Here is a 13,432-nt window from a genome sequence, read left to right as displayed (position 1 = left end):
AAACTGCAGCATTTAGCAAATTTAATGAAACAGGCCCCAATGTCTGCATGATGTGTTGTTGAGCTTGGGGTGGTGTGTGCACTGGGCTCTCTTCAAGCCTTTGTGACCTACGATTATGCGTAACACCCGTCTCTACATAGACCCACAGAGATGTTCACTTGTAAGTTTGGAAAACCATTGTTCTAGCCTTAAAATGAGCAGATTTTATGAAATGAGTGATTATTTGACAAAAAAACGGTTTGATTTGATGAATATCTTTATCATGTGTCAATGAAAAGAAGCACTTGCTGTTAAGAAATAAGTTTGAAATCTACAATTGATGTTTCAGATTCCCGGGACCAGATGCATACAACTCTGTGCAGGTTTACCACTACAACTTGGTGGACACACGAAGACAGAAATATGCAGACACACATAAAGATTTATTTATAAAGTCTTGCCTGTCATCAGACGCGACTGGTCGCATGCACGTATATCCTGAAAAGATCACCAGTCAATCATAGGGCTTGTTTTACTTATTCTACTTTTATTTGTATAATTGGTTCTAGAGTTTTGTATTGGCCTGCTTTGTATTCTGTTTTAGTGCTTCTTTTCAGTTTCCCTTTGCTGACAATGACTCTAATACACCTTCTGGCTCAATATGGTTTACTTTCACTTTGCACTTTTTAAGATGTGTTTCATCATTTATCCAAAATTATGTGAATAGACTTTCTTTCTTTTTTTTTTTTTTTTTTAGAAAACTATCCTATTATTCACTCTGTTTAGTGATGTGTTGTCTTCAATCCGGTTTGCCGTGTTGCTGCTTCCCAAAGTGCTAATCTATGTGCCGATCAATAACAACATTAAGGCCAGTTACCAGTTTTAATGTTGTGGCTGATCGGTGTAAATCCATACAGTTCTGATGAGTGAAATACATTTCTCAACGCTGGTCATCCAAATAAGTCGTCAATCTCTGGGGTCTTGTGAGATACGCTTTCAGACAATATCATAGTAGAGAGAACACGGTCAGTAACAGAAAACATTTAAACACAGGATCCAGAAAGCCGTTCCAACAATTTATTTGTTACATTAAAGATGGTGGAGATACAGAAAATACATAAAGACAGAAATAAATACAATTATATATCACATTAAAATGTCAGAGCTAACAAATAGTTGGATAAAAAAAGTAAATTAGGCTAACATTATTTCAACTTACTTCATTTATGCATCCACTATGTTGGCATTTCCATTGTCTTCAGGGTATTGAACATAGGAATCTAATGTAATGTAATACAAATAACAAACATTTTAAAAAGCCATGAAGCAATTATAGCTATGAAAAGTTAACCAAAATAAAAATAACAGAAAAGGTTAGAAAGTCCATTCTTTAACATAAAGTGGTTCATTCTTTGTTCTGGTCACAGTGGTTTGGATCGAAAAAGGGTTTTGTAGGCCAGAAGGGTGGAGTCATAACTTCCTGGGTGTGGTTAGCAGGGTGGCAGGCTATGCAGTGCAGAGCAAGGTGTGGTGATTTCAGGTAAGGCTCGTGACTGTTAAGGCTGTTAAACTTGTGATTTAACAGTATGCTTTACCGAAGCTTCCAGGAGACACTCACAACACCAATATTAATATTCTCCAGGAGTGTCCTTCTCAGTCTCCGTGGGTTCAAACAAGTGCCACTTCTTTAACTTTTATACAACATATATAGAGAGTGTATACAGCCATGCTAGTGGCTCCATGAGGCTGCACAATGGCACTTTGAGGTAAAAACATTCTAATGTTATGCACGATGCCAACATGTTCACAAGGATAATGTTAACATGCTGATGCTAAGCAAGTAATCTTTGCCATCTTTACCATCTTAGTTTAGCATCATAGCATGCTAACATTTGCTGATTAGCACTGAACACAAAGTCCAGCTGAGGCTGATGGGAATGTCATTAGTTTTATATGTATAAGTATTGGACACACTGAAATTTAGACCAGACTAAATGAAAAGGATCTCCAGCATTATTGCAATTCATCCTGAGTTGGACCTAAATATATGTACCAAATTTAACTGTCATCCATCCAATATCATCCTCTGGGGACCACGAATATTTACTGAAAATTTAATGGTAATTTGGAGAATAGCTCTGGGGATACTATACCCAAGAACAAAGTGATGGATGGACTAACCATGAACCTTGTTATATTAAGCTGCATGCCAGTCTTTCTCCTATGTTTTACTGTAGTGTTTTTTGCAAACACCATCCCCACCCCCACAACAATGCAGCAGAGCTTCTTCACTGGCAGAGCCATCACATTTTTCTGGTTCATACTGCCCTAAATAGCTCTTCAAACAGCTGGCACTCTCTGACAAGTTGGTAATACTCATATTCTTGCTTAGTCTTCAGCATTGGATGTAGCAAAAGATATTCTTTTATTATCATATGAATATAATTTCAATGATTTTAAATATCACACACCATCAGTCTAATAATATATAATATAATAAAATAAAGTCAAATCCCTTATTTTAATTTGAGTTTTAGTTGAATTTTGTGATGAGATTCTGTAGTGAAGACTTTGATTTGATTTATGTCATGTGTGATATTGCCTGACATCCCCAGAGAATCTGACAGACTCTCTGTGTTTCCCTGTCTGACATACACTCAAATTTCCATATTATTCATGGGATTCCAAAATATTTAATAATTTGCTCTTTGCAGGTCAGATGGTGAATGAAGCCATACTTCTCCTAGCATCTCTATCAGGAGAATTCCTCTGATCTCTTTGTGATCAGATTAATAATTTTTGTTATTTGAATTTATTCATGTTACACAGGTTTACAGTCTATTTGGAAAATAATAACCTAAACTAAAGTAAGTAAAGTAATTGAAGCCCTTGAAGCAGGAGAAAGCTATGAGAAGATAGCAAAGTGTTTTCAGGTAACTGTTTCCTCAGTTCAGAATGTAATTAAGAAATGGCAGTTAACAGGAAAAGTGGAGGTCAAGTTGAAGTTCAGAAACAGAACTGCTTCAGCTGAGAAACTACCACAAAATTGCTGGAGATGCATCTTTCCATACATGCTCGACAGTTAAACAGTTAAACAGTTGAGTGGTGTGCAGTCTGGTGGTGTTACAATAACCACCCGCAGGTGTCTGTGATTACTTTTCACTGTGTTGATTGATTGGGTTTGGTATGTGTCAGTCCATGAGAAGTTACATCACGCTATGTGTAAGAAAAGACAGTATAAACTGTCAAAACTGTGTTTGTTATTGTTAATAATGTATTCTGAAAGCTTTACAAGCAATATGATTTTAACATAAGGCTTCATCACTATTTAATACAGTATATGGCACCATGTCCTGAGGTATGTAGGAGTGACCCATGCACCCACGCATTTAACAGTCAACATCTTGTAATGTTTAATCTGTATACAGTCAGAAATAAGCTAGTGTGGGTTGCAAGATTCGGTCAATGAGCACAAATTTTGGTAAATGGTATCAAACATGGCAGCCTCACTGTCATGTCAGGAATTGAGGAAGCTGCACACAGTCAATGCATGTGGCCGCTGTTTTCCAAGAAACAGTTTCAGCCCATACCTCCTTAAGAAAACCAAAAGGTTTTACATATCTGTTTGCTCATGGATAGAGGTTGATAATTATTTTAAATTATTTAACACTCATTCATACCTCTGCTCTGAGGTGAGTGCTGTCGCATGCCACACATTCATTGTGTCACATGCAATGTGACACTGCATGTCGGCCCAAGGTACCACTGAAGTGCTGGTTTTAAAGCTACATCATGTTTTAATCATATCAATTTGTCCCACACATCATAAATGCCAAGATCAATAGAGACGGCGGGGGAGACAGCGGTGAGCACACTGACATGTCATTCCACTCAGATTGCATCAGCGCTCTCGAGCTAATAGAGTTTAATTCCCCCTCTGCTGTAAGAAGAGATATAATCAAGGCAAGTGGCAGCAGTGAAATTAGAATATAATTCATGCATATGAGAGTTGTTTCCAACCTTCCTGCCTGTCAGATCTCTTACACCTTAACACTGTTGCTCCTGTGAATAAATGAGATGAAGCTTGGAGCCTCTCTTCAACGCCTTGACTGCTTTTACCAATTTGTCTTCAGAGTCCCACACATGATTCAAAGCCTAATAGATACAAACAGAACAGATACAGTCTTCTTTATGGGGAAGGAGGCTTTCTGATCTGTTGAACATACTTATCAGGAAGACAACTCTGCAGCAAAATGAGCTGCATCTGTGATTTTGTCTCTATCCTTACCATTTTCCATTCACAGGAAGGTCTCTTGCACGTCTTTGTTCACACTACATCATGTCACATGATGTGATCTCTCTATATGAATTATGAGCCTTTGCTTTTTAAAGGCAAACAGTCAGTTGATTCTCTTTACAATGCCTCCCTCAACCTTCTACAGATGGTGGTCTGACTGTATATAGGGTCAATGAACAGAAGCGAACCTACTCTCTTGCCACATTGGCTTGTGACTTATAAACATGGACAGTACAACCAGCATTCAATTTTGCACAACTAAAGCAAAGATTATTACTTTCATGTTGAGTTGAGTTAAGTCAAGTTAACTTTACTGCCATAGCTTATGCAAACTGAACATTTCCTACTGCTGCAGCTGCACATTAAAAAAATTTAAGTAGCTAAACACAAGTTGACATTAATTATGAAGTAGTCACAGGAAAAGCAATGTGTGTGTCATTGAGCTTAGTACTTACCACTATCATTCATCAAAAATGCATCTACAAAACAACGTCATTTCAGGCATTTAAGGACATGGGATCCATTTTTAATATGGCAGGGAGCAATGGAAGAAGAAGGAGCAGCCACAGTGAGCTGTTAGAAGAGGAGCTGCAGGCAACAGGCAACCTCCAACTTCTCAGTGAGCTAACCAACTCCTTTCATTGTGCCCTACCGTTCACAGATTCATGCTGTGTGCACTATAAAATCCGATCATGGTAACTCACAGAATGATGGAAAAAGGCCACTTATTTGGCAGACACTTTTTTCCAGAGCATCTAACAAGTGAAGCAACTTAGGCCTCAGTGTATTGCTTCAGCAACACTTCGGCACATGGACAGGAGGAGTCAGGGATTGAACCTCCAACCCTGCAACGGTGGAAAACCCAGTATACCACCTGAGCCACATCCAGCTCCTGAATTCTGTGACTTGCAGTATTAAACTGCAAGTGTGGGCCCCCACACTGAATACTTTTGAAAGCAGGTCAAAAACCTTACTTTTCACAACTATCTATGTCTTAGTTCCTAATGTGTGTGTGTGTGTGTGTGTGTGTGTGTGTGTGTGTGTGTGTGTGTGTGTGTGTGTGTGTGTGTGTGTGTGTGTGTGTGTGTGTGTGTGTGTGTGTGTGTGTGTGTGTGTGTGTGTGTGTGCGTGTGTGTGCGTGTGTTTGTGTGTGTGTGTGTGTGTTGTGTGTGTCTTTGTCTATGAAATGTGCTATTGAAATAAAACTTGACTTTATATAAAAAATTATTACAGTTTTAAGATTAAAAAAAACTCCAATAAAACGCTAGCTGTTATTACAATATTTGCTTGGAAACCGAGTCAGGCAAGATTTCATTTTCAGTCTTGCTAGATCTAAGTGCTGCCAAACAATACTACTGGACAGACTGCAAAAATGGGGTGGGCTCTCAGGCATAGTGCTACAGTGATTCAAGTCATATCTTCAGGATAGGAACTTTTGTCTCACGCATTTTTTCTCTGCAAGGGAATTGACCACATCAATGATCCGCTGTGCCTGAACTTTCTCCAAGTAATGCAGACAAAACTATGATAATTGTCTTTGGCGCCAAGTAAGGAAGGCAGAAAGTTAGTTCCATTTCGACTCTCTGTTTCTGAAAACAAAAACCCAGTCAGAAATCTTGGTATAATCGTGGACTCAGAGTTAAGTTCTGAAAACCATGTCAAATCAATGACAAAGTCTGCATTCTACCATCTCACAAAATATAGAAAGGATCCAAAGATTCATGTCTGGGCAGGACTTAGAGAAAGTAAATCATGCCTTCATTTCCAACAGGTTAGATTACTGTAATGGTCTGTTTTTCCCAATCTCCTCAACAGAACTCTCCTAAGACTTCATCTCATTCAGAATCTGCTACTGTCCTAACAAAGACCAAGAAAAGTGAACACCAGTTAACTTTTCTTTGTTCAGTTCTCAAGTCTATACACTGGCTTCCAGCGTGTCAGAAAATAGATTTTAAAGTTCTGCTGCTAATACATAAAGTAAATCGATTTTATTGTAATGTTTCATTGCATGTTGTTGCTGTTTTTATGCTGTTCTTTACTTTTTTTATTTCATTATTTAAAGCACTTTGAGTTGCTTTTGAGTTTAATAATTTATTATTTTACAGTTTCTTTGTTCATTTAATTTATTAATCCATATGATGATTTGTTTAACCATGTCTTATTTATTTGGTGCTCCGTATTTTTGGTGCTGCTTGCGGGGATTTAGAATGCAGTCTTATTTAATGATTTTATTTTATTTTCTTTTAGCAGTTTAGTCACATCTATATCATGCTTGCTTTTCTTTGGTCTGATGAACAAGTAAACAGTTGCGAAGTATGTGGAAGAAAATGTAAATGTTAGCTCCTCTCTTGAAACAGCTGATATGGTATCTTCATGCCGTCTGCAGAGGAACTGTCGTTGTAAAGTTGCTGCCGTGCCCCTGTATGGAATTAAGAGAGGGTAGGTGTGTTCATCTCCACCACTATTGGATCTTGAATTAATTACATCTCGGACAGAGAGCTGTAAATATATTGTTGGGGTGTGTGTCTATATGTATGTATAGGGGGCTTAGATTTGCCAGCAGGTGGATCTGAGGTGTTTGAGAAAAAATTGTTCCATTTAATAGACTATTTTCCCTCCCTCTTTCCCTGCCACCATCCCTCTTTCTTTTTCTCCTCCTATCACTTTCTTATAGTCACTTTTTAGTTGTTCCAAAAACGACAAGAAAGTGGATGTTAACTCCACAGTTGGTACAATCAACCATCTCCATAGTCCGCCGCGTGTATCAAAATCATCACTCCGTGTCCCATAATAGGCTAAAAAAATCAAGTTAGTGAGGACAACCTTTCACACACATCTCCTAGTTCACCATCTATTCATAAAGGTGTGACTTTTATTTCATTCATATTGCTTGATGCCTCTGTCTACCTGAGGCAAATATTTTTTTCAGTCCATTGCTGTGAAATGTTTTCATCCACAGTAACGGTTTGTGTGAAGGTTCTGGAGGCCTGTGAACTACAGTTCAGAAAGCTTAAAGTCTGCCATTGTAACTGGACAGAACATAACACCCCCTTTCCAGGGCTTTTTTCTGTGAGGCACAACCTGCCTGTTACATACTGTGCCACAGCAGCAGTTGTGTCTTATAGTTCAGGGCCATTCTGATGGGTTCTTTCTCAACTTGAATAACACAAAGATAATCTTTCAGTCTTTCTCTCTGCTTCACTTTTTCCTCCGAGACTGTCCCCCTCTAAAAAACAGCACCATAGGTCGCAGCTTATTAAAACCCATAGTTACATTTTATTGTTAAGCAAACTCTAGTCTTAGCCGCAGTAATTATGATGGGAGCAGAGGAGGAAATCAGGTGATGTTGCATAAAGAAAAACAAAGTCCATGTTGAGAGAAAGTCAGGGTTGATGGATGGAATGATGAAATACAGGACATTGACATGGGAGACTCCTGTTCGTTTCCTGTTTGAAACTGATTTTTGATAACTGATGAGTTATAATTTTTTAATGCATGACCGTTCCACTGTTCCACAACTTTATCTGTGTGATTATAATTGTAATCATGATGATGAATCATTTCAGGAGACTCTCGTATGGGTTGTATCAGAGGGTATAAGACCTATACCAATAGTTTTAATTTCATGGCTATATAAAGTATATATGTATTATATATATATATATATATATATATATACATAAATACTGTATTTATATATACACCAATCAGCCACAACATTAAAACCAGTAGCTGGTTTTAATGTCGTGGCTCATCTGTGTATGGTTGTCCAGGTTGGAGGACTTCCTCTTGATATTAAGTGTGCTCTGCCCCTTTGTGTTTGTCCCTACTGCCCCCTGTTGATTGTCTTTGGTGCTGGACTGCTGGAGGGGTACAGGAACACAAATAGGGGATTTTGTAGTAAAAAGACTATAACTTTGAAGAATATTTGATTTGTCTAACTGAAACATATTCGCTTTAGATAAACTTTGGAGGATACACTTTGCACAGAAGGAGAACTGAGGATTTGGTCCACCATCACTTACAGTGGAAAAACATTAGAAAGGGTTTTTTAATGGCCAGTATGCAGAGAAGGAATGACTGCAGCAACCACAAACTGTTTCAATGTACTTATGCGCACCTGACTATTGTTATAAGACAGACTTGAATTTGGAACCTCCTTTAAGGGTCCTTGTGAATGTAATTTATTCTGCATCTTACCAAACCGACTCATCTCAAGCTTTCAGCTTGTTTAACTGCCCCATTGATTAATGCAGCTTTAAGTCTTATACTCATTTCATTGTTAAAATGTCATTGTATTGGTGTTTGATTCAGCATGCTGTTGGATAATACTGTATATAGACTGATCAGCCACATCATTAAAAACAGTTAACACACACACACACACACACACACACACACACACACACACACACATATATATATATATATATATATATATATACACACATATACATATGCACATTTATATAGATATATACATACATTATACACATATATACATACATATACATATATATATATATATATATATATATATATACACACATATACATATATAAATATACATATGCAGATTTATACATATATACATACAAATACATATATATACATACACACATATATATACATAGTATGTAATATATACTCTGTTAAAATGTATGCACTATAATGTACTGTAGTAACAAGAAATAACAAAAGGCGCATGTTACCACCCATCAATCAGACTATGACGTGAAAATGTTTCTGTCAGTGTTCAAAACCTTGGGTAACTTTATATAAAAAATTGTGCTGGGTAACATGAAAGGCCATTAAATATCATGTGGCCCAGGTCCATCAGACTGAATGAAATTGCGGTACAAAAGAAGAATTGAATTCTCCATCCTCAGATGAGTCATGATGGCTTCTTTAATACGAAAAGCAGAGAAGCAATTACTTCAGATTCAGCACACTGCTGCATGCCTGGTCCTGTCAGCCTATAGGCAATGCTGGTGTCCATCCTGCCAAAACAAGCCTGTCCATCTCTGAGGACTGTGGATAATGCCTCAGACCTCCAAAATGAGCTATTTCATCCTGATCTAAATGAAAAGACTTAGTCTGTACCATCCCTTCTTCTTGTTATTCTGACTGAGCTCTGATCTGAACCTGAAAAAAACGAAAGGAAAATAGTTTGGTTACACTTTCTAAGAAGCATTTTTAGATATTTCTTAACCTGTAGCTAACGGCTTTATCAATGATGAATTCTTTATTATGGTGTTCATTAGTAAAACCCCTCTAATGGACCCATTGCCCTCTTACTTTCTAAAAAAGGGCTGTAGACTCAATCAATTTATTAATTATCACTTACCGTTACTTTGGTAGAAGAACACTTTATTTATGACTTACTTACTTGCTAACATTTATGACTGGCTACTGTAGGGATGCAGTAGGTGTGCTGTATTTATCCTCCCGATTTTATTCTAATATATCTCGAAGTCGTAAATGTACTGACTCTCCTCTTTCCATTTGATAACAGGTTTAAAGTTATTAACAGTACATCCATGGTAGTCCCAGGATCAGCATGTTGGACAGTGGGCAAATGCAGGATGTTCGAAATGATCCACCTTAGATGTGCAGGAAAGAGGAAGATGCAGCTAAACATATTACGCTACAGGTAAATTCGGATTCATTCAGTTCACTGTAACCTTGTAATGTGTCAAAAAAAACTCAGCAATGTAGCAACAAAGGTATAGAAGATGACTACTAGCAAGTGTAGCGGACATAAACCATAGACATCACTAAGTGGGAGATTAGGAGATTATGGACCAAACAGGGCTCACCCTTTCTGCCCTCTTGCACTCAAACCACCCTTTGGACAGGAAACAGAAACAAAGGAGCAGTATCCAAGAAATAGGCCAGCTATGAGACATGTCAGAGAGATTTATGTCTGAGAGATGTATGTCAAAAGGACACAAGGCAAACAGGATGTAACAAGTGAGCATCCCCCCTGGAGAGATAAAAACGCCAGACTCGTGTGCAGCAGTTTTTAGTTTTTACGTTAAGTTCTTCGTTAATGTAGTTTGTGTTAGTTCTGTTTAGAGTTTTTGTTTTAGTTTGTTCAATGTCTTGTACGTCTCGTTTTGCAGCACTGCTCTTTTGTCAATTTTGTCCATGTGCACTTTAGTTAGCCACTGTTTTAAAAAGTTGAGTTTGTATCAATACACACGTAACTTGTAGCTCCTCTATTTAGCAAGCAAAATAAAAATTAGTAAGAATCAGGAAAGCGGACGTTTTTGAGAATATATTTTCTTTCATAACTTGCAGTCATCACTTCGGTTCCGCTTTGAAGATTTTTGGAGGTTTCTTGTCGTTTGGCCAACAGCAATACCTTTTAAGTCTTCTAGCTAAAGTTATGTACAGTAATAAGAAGCATTAATTTTACTGCATCAACCCACAAGCGCCACAGGCAGACAACCAGTCTGCCCAACTTCCTACAGAGAAATCATCAGCGGTGCCAAGGTAGAGTCTGCTGGCAGACCTGCAAATGCTGTAACAGTGGGGAACATTGCCAGATGCATAGGCAACCTTTGACACCTCAGGGAGGATCCACCCTGGATCTTTTGACACCTCAGGGACACCTCAAGGAGGATCCACCGGCCTGCCGTAAAGGTTACTGACCGCAGCTACCAGCTGCTTTGTTTCCAGCCAAAAGCCTCCAGACAACTAACTAAAGTGGGCAAAGCCATCTATTATTTTGCTCATGACTGGGTTGGTTTCAAAATACTGGTAACATTTTCCATTCCTTGAAACTTCATTTATAGATGCCCCAGGATCCATATAGTATTATAACCATATCATCCATAGCCTAAACATATTCTCTGCCACTCCTGTCCAATTTATCACATTACCCACTTATCAGCCATTGGTTACTATTATGCTTTTGTTCCAGCTTTCATCGTAATTATTAGGCAGAATTTATTCTGTGTTAGTAGACAATAATTAATAAATGTTCCATATTTTGAGCCCATTCCTTGCTGTGTGTTCCTTTGAAGTAAAGATTGGAGATCCATTGAATTGGGAAGTCACAGCTTCTGATAGTAGACCGATGAATTTGACTAGTCAATTAATTTGAGTAATAGATTTCCTGCAAAAAACAGGTGGTGCACCTATGAGTGCTTATTTAATAATTCTGATCGAAATGCAAGACAAGTCAACATGGCTGTAAACACCGCAGGATTTTAAATATCTGTAAAAATGGCTTTGCCAATATTTAATGAAAAGGAAAAGTATTTAATGTACTTGTTAGACCTCTGGGATACGTGGTGTGTTTTGGTTAGAGACACATGATGTAAATATAACTTTATTTACAAAAGAACTGCCTAGGGTACCTTTAAACACAACAGACTTGCTTTTTTGTTGGAAATGGTTCTAGTTCAGCTTCTTCACCATGAGTTTTATTATTTTTTGTCTGATTAATGACAGCACTGTTTTACAAAAAATAATCTTTAAATGGGAAAATGGGTGTGTCCTACACTAGTAGATTTATTTTGAAAAAATATATATATAACAAAATATTTACTTATAAACTCTGGGTAAGAAAATGCTTGACTGCAAAAGAGTAAGTTGCATTTTAATATAATTTGCAGTGAGTAATATAAAACTCAATGAAAAGATTGCCATGTGTTTTAATTTTAATTGACTATTGGGCTGGAAACAGAAGAACAATGATATCACAACACAGGCAATTCTGCAATATGTTCAAGGCAGCAATTTTATAAAAGATATAATCTCTGTAACTGAAGGGAAGAACAATGTCATGGGTAGACTAGGTCTCGCCCTTGTTCCCTGTGTTCTCCTGCGTTTTCCTTCCCTTGTTTGTCCTCAGTTCATTGTTCTCCCCATCTGTGCGTGTGTGTGTGTGTCTGTCAGCCTGGAGCTGGGCGTGTTCACCTAGATTCATCTCCCACCAACTCACCGGCACAGCTGCACCTAATCAACTCATCAACTAAGCCCCGGCTCATCCCTCCAGTCTCTGCCAGCTCGTCCAGTCTAGCTTGTGGTGAAAATGTTAAGGCAATGTTCTAGTCCAATGTTCCTTGAATGAATTTGCATGCCTCTGACCCTGAGTTTCCCTGTGCTCCAGGTTCATACCTTCAGTCTGCCGCAGTTTCCAGTAATGTCCAGCTCCTTCCTCGTCACCTGTTTCCTGTTTGGCTCCTCGTACCTGCTCCAGTCCAGCTCTGCCACCGGCTCACTACTGGCCTCTTGCTTTCTGTGTGGAACATCGCCTCGTCGCCTGTCCAGCTCTGCCACAAATCTCAATTGCCAACCGGATGGAATGGCCCTGAAGCCATTCCATCCTACCATACTGTTCGCAATGAATCCTATAGAGAACTGCTCCTACCTCAGAGTCTGCGCTGCATTTCTGGGTCCAAAGTTAAGTCATTATAACAAACATAGCCATGCTGTAAATGGCAAAATATTTTGCATGAAAAACCAGAAACCGATAATATTGTCTCATTCACTGAATTATGGAGTCCTTTCAGTTTTAGACATTCATGCACATCTGAACTGTGTGTACCAGAGTGCATGGACTCTTAAATTGCCAGAAAGTAAAACAGCTCAGAGAGGAAATTTCTTCAGTATGGGATGGAAACACCACTGACTCAGTGTTTCAGCCAAACATGCTGTAATCTGTAAATCGGATTATCAGTAATTTTCTAGTAGAGTTGACTGATAAATAACGATATAGTTGATTATTTGTCTCATCACTTATTGATACAAAGTCATTTCCCCCCTCTGACTATTAAACAGAGCTGAAAATTTCAGCAAATGTTGTAGTCCATTTAGCTGCAGATACTGGTTCCAGAAAATCTCTGACTGAACTTGGATCCGATCAGAAACTTGAAGCTCCTTTTTGAAATACAACACCAATAAATATTTTTCACAAGGTGTTTGCTACTTTTTCTCCTTATTTTATATGAACATTGGACTTTTAAAAAGTCTGTGTGTGTGCGCGTTCTAGATGTGCAACTTATATTAAAATTCTGCACCCAAGTGGCCCAAAACCTGAGTATTGCACCTTTAATATGCAGCATGATGCTCACGTAAATCGGGACAATTTGCTTAACTGAAGTCAGTAAAGTCAGCTTCAAACTACCATTCTTAATTTCCACG

The 13,432-nt window shown here is 38.2% G+C and overlaps 1 long non-coding RNA gene across 1 annotated transcript; it reads left to right on the top strand.

The window, feature by feature from the left end:
* Positions 1–12,195: 12,195 nt before the first annotated feature.
* Positions 12,196–13,209, top strand: LOC120795642. Its single transcript, XR_005708264.1, has 2 exons — positions 12,196–12,314; positions 12,399–13,209. It is a non-coding gene; the product is annotated as an uncharacterized LOC120795642 (long non-coding RNA).
* The last annotated feature ends 223 nt before the right edge of the window (positions 13,210–13,432 follow it).

Source organism: Xiphias gladius, chromosome 10 (genome assembly GCF_016859285.1).
Source record: "Xiphias gladius isolate SHS-SW01 ecotype Sanya breed wild chromosome 10, ASM1685928v1, whole genome shotgun sequence".
NCBI classification, from domain to species: domain Eukaryota; kingdom Metazoa; phylum Chordata; class Actinopteri; order Istiophoriformes; family Xiphiidae; genus Xiphias; species Xiphias gladius.
This window is presented reverse-complemented; position numbering and strand designations above follow the sequence as displayed.